The following is a 4,028-nucleotide window of genomic DNA, read 5'->3' as shown; positions in this document are numbered from 1 at the left end:
CAGGTCTCATGTCTCCTCTAGTCTACATTCTCAAGTCTCAGGTCTCAAGTCTCTAGTCTCAGGTCTCAGGTCTCAGGTCTTAAATGTCATGTTACATGTGTTATTGTTTCAAATTTTAGAACCGCAGAATTTGAATGGTCTTTTTTTACACGCTTTCCGGTACCGAGATGGGAATCGAACCCATGTCATCAGTGGACCAGCGATTACCGTCTTAGCACGCTAACCACTCGACCATTGAGACGTACGATTATTTTTATCACTTTAAGGGGTATTAAAAATTTCTCAAAAAGTGTTTGCTTCCAGTTGAATATCAGGTCTGAAAACTGACTTTTCAAATAAGAAGTGGACCAAAAGTCTTTTTTATGCAGCCAAAATATGTAAAACAAAAACACACTTTTCATGTTGAATATGTGCTTTAATAGGTATGTAATCAAACAGTGCAGTTTTTTGTATTATTTAAAATCATAAATTAAAATTTATATTTCCAAATCCATTAAAATTTCTAGAAGAATAAATTATTCGTAAATTTAGTTGTACAGAAATAATGTTGTACGTTAGAACTTGCTCTAGTGATTGAAAATTCTTTCGGAAACTGAAGACTCACACTTTTTGTCATAGAAAAGCAGTTTTTTTCACTGGTCTACCTTTCACTAATGCATCTTATAGTTTAAATAAAAGGCTCTTGCTCAGTTCATGTGTCCGTTTATTTTAAAATGGTTTTTTTTTGTTCTTCTTAAAATTTAAACGGCACTTGATAAAACTTCAAATAAGTACACTTGTACATGTTCAATCAAAGGCTTAAATTTCTAGTCTAAAATAAAATTGGGATATCCAATTTTCAACAAATAAAAAATGGGTTCAAAACATTTGTTTTCTATCTTTATATTGAAGTAGTTGAATCGAACGTCATCCGTCGCTATGCGAATCCTTAAGAGAGGACAAAATAAACAGTAGAAAGTGAATCGCTTGCCTCATGAATGAACGAAATATGGGTGACATTTTTGCACCATGGCAGCACATAAAACGCTACAATTGATGATGTCCCTACTATTGACGGTGGAACTCGCTGCTACATAGATGAAGTTGCTAGACAGTGCTGTGTAGTTTTGATTTGTCACAATCGTTTCGCAATAACGCAAACGAGTCTATCAACAGGAACGTACAGATTTCGTGCTTTGGGTTTTATTGATCGTAAACAATACGGACAAAACGAATTTATTGGACGAAAATATTCGTTGATTCATAGAACTCTGATTTTGGTCTTATTATGAACTTAAGAAGATTATAAATTCCGAGCATCTTTGTAACGTGACAGATACATTTCAAAACTTTTAACTATTGAATAAGAAGAATGAAACCGTTTTACATCATGAAGATGTTGGATCGTCAATAACATCCCAAGTGGACTCTCGGAATGAGAGGAAAACTTCAGTAACAAATTGTGTTCATTAGTTAGAGTCTAAAGTACTTCAAATCGATTATACCCCATCATAAAGTGGGTGTACGCTAACTTTCCTCATGAACGATAATTTGCTTTCCAAGAGCAGTTTATCTTCTCAATGTAATAAAGCAAAGAAAAAATTATACATCCAGTTAATTTAACAGGCTCAGGATGAAAAGTCATACACCCCCGTGGACTTTGCGTCAGCTTCTTCTGTCCCTTGGAGATGATGTGTTATTTTTTTTTTTCTCTCGTAAACTGCAGGTATGATCTCTGACAAGTTTTTTAATTAAATTAATTAGGACCGGGCGAAGGAAATTTCATTTTACTTCCCACTGACTGCTGCCGGGGTTGGAAATTGTGCTATTGAAGTGATTTGTTTTTATTTTTTTGTCCGCCGTTCGTGTTTTCCGGTTCCTGTCTGCTGCCGGATGTGGCCCTGCATTCAGTTTGCTTTGCTTGTTCCCGTGTATGAGTTTTTCCTTGCTTTGCTGTCCTTGTTTTGTGTTTCGACTTGTTGCCACGCCACGGAACTTGTTTTGCCATTATGCAGCAGACCAAACCTTTTTCATCTTGGCTTTCGGTCTTTGATGGGGATACAGAAAATAGTCATGGCCGAGTTCCGAAATGAGTGCAGTTGCTTGCTTCATTGTATTTATCTAACACTTGAAGCTTTTTTCGATAGCTGGGTCAGTGGTACCTAAAAATAGTCTTTCAAAGATAAAAAGCAGATGCAAATATTTTGAGATGACAGCTAAAAAACGTGTGTCCTTGACTTGCATACCGTTCAGATACAACGATTTTTACATAATTAATATCAATTTAAAGCTCTCAACATTGTCCAAAGGTTAAAGATCGTTTGATTGATTTATGCTCAAGATATGCAGTTTTGTAAAAGAATTTCGCTTAAAAAGTTTATTGATTAAAATATCTTTTTCATGAAGGTAGGATTATTTGTAATGAATGTAATTCCTGAAGCATTTTATCCATCTTCATGAAACATTTACATCACATTTAAATATTTCGAAACAAAATTTGAACTGAAAGACTTTTTCCAAACAAATTTAGTTTCTGAAGTTATGACTGTTTTTTTGTAATATGGATCAAATAACACCTCGCACTAAAGTTTCAAGTCTAACACCTCAGAAGTTTTTAATTTCTGAGAAAATTTTTCAAAAGAAATGTGGTATTTAAATTCTTTTAACCTGCGTCTTCGCATTTTCCGGGATTAAGGGTCCAAATTTACATAATGTGCAAATTTGTGACAATATTTTAATCAAAATCAACACCTTAATTTTTAAGAAAATATCTTCAAAACATTGAATAATGGAAAAATTTGCACAATCTTTAGATTCATTTCATAATGTATTAAGTCAATGGTCAGGATAAAAAAATCAATGATATGACGGTACAAAAATATATGTATTTGAATAAGAATTTCTTTTGCTATAATAAGCATTCCAGGTTGTCCGATTTTATCCGGGCTTAACCGAAAACCCACTTAGCCCATTTTTGAAGCCTAATAACTTTCTTATCTTAGCTCTTATTGAAATGCAGTCTTTGGATAAAATATTTTTCATAATTTAGGCTTTAAGAAAAACCGTTTTTGAAAGAAATCGGCCGATGGGAACCAAAGTTATTGATGAAAAACTGGTTTTTCATGTTTCTCCCGATAAAAATGTCTCGAAATCCCATACAAACTTCAGGCTCGTTGAGCGACCCCTTCCCGTGATCCGATCTGGCCCAAATTTGGCATGAGATCTTGTAGTAGGACTAGGATCAATTCCAGCCTGCAGCGCATAATATTTCACAGGTTTTGAATTTCCCATACAAATTTGGGGCAGTCTAGTATACAGTCACATTCTTTGAAATAACATGTGTGGCAATTAGTATAATTTATGTTCTCATGCTTTCATATTCTGACTACGAGACAGTTTTTCTTTGGAAATTCAGCAGCATTTCTGCAAAATATTCGAATTTCGGAAAGCATTATTTCAAATGTAGTCATAAAAATATACTAAAAAAATTACTTGTTGCAACATGTAATGAATGCTTCTTCATTTTAGATCATACAAAATTTAAAAAAAAATGAGTTGAAAGGAATTTGGCAAAAAGCAATCTTTTACACTCAATAAAAAATCCACGTGAAAAATATTTTTTCCATCCACATAAAAGTAAACCACCACTAGTAAAATGGATACTTGGATGTGATTGTTAATTTCTTCTATGGGGTGAAAAAAAAAACGCTATTAGCCAGAAAGGAGCATATCACCGAAAATAGTCTTTTTTGCTTCTGAATCAAGGGAACTCAAACATTTTTTAACTGATTAACCTAAAGCTTTCCAGATTGCCCGTTTTTACGTTTTTTTTTAATTATGGGAAACGGTTTCTAGAAGCTTAAATCATAATTCAACATCAACTGATATGTTTCGATTAAACAAAAACAATTTTTTCTTGATTTTTGTTGAGTAGTTCCTGGATTGTTACCGAATTTGGATTCTGAAAACTCTGAAACCCAATGCCGGATATTCGCAAGTTTCTAGATAAAATAGCCCGGATACGTGCGGGAAGCCTTGGTAGCCTTAAT

The sequence above is a fragment of the Uranotaenia lowii genome, chromosome 3 (assembly GCF_029784155.1).
Source record: "Uranotaenia lowii strain MFRU-FL chromosome 3, ASM2978415v1, whole genome shotgun sequence".
Lineage (NCBI taxonomy): Eukaryota > Metazoa > Arthropoda > Insecta > Diptera > Culicidae > Uranotaenia > Uranotaenia lowii.
This window is presented reverse-complemented; position numbering follows the sequence as displayed.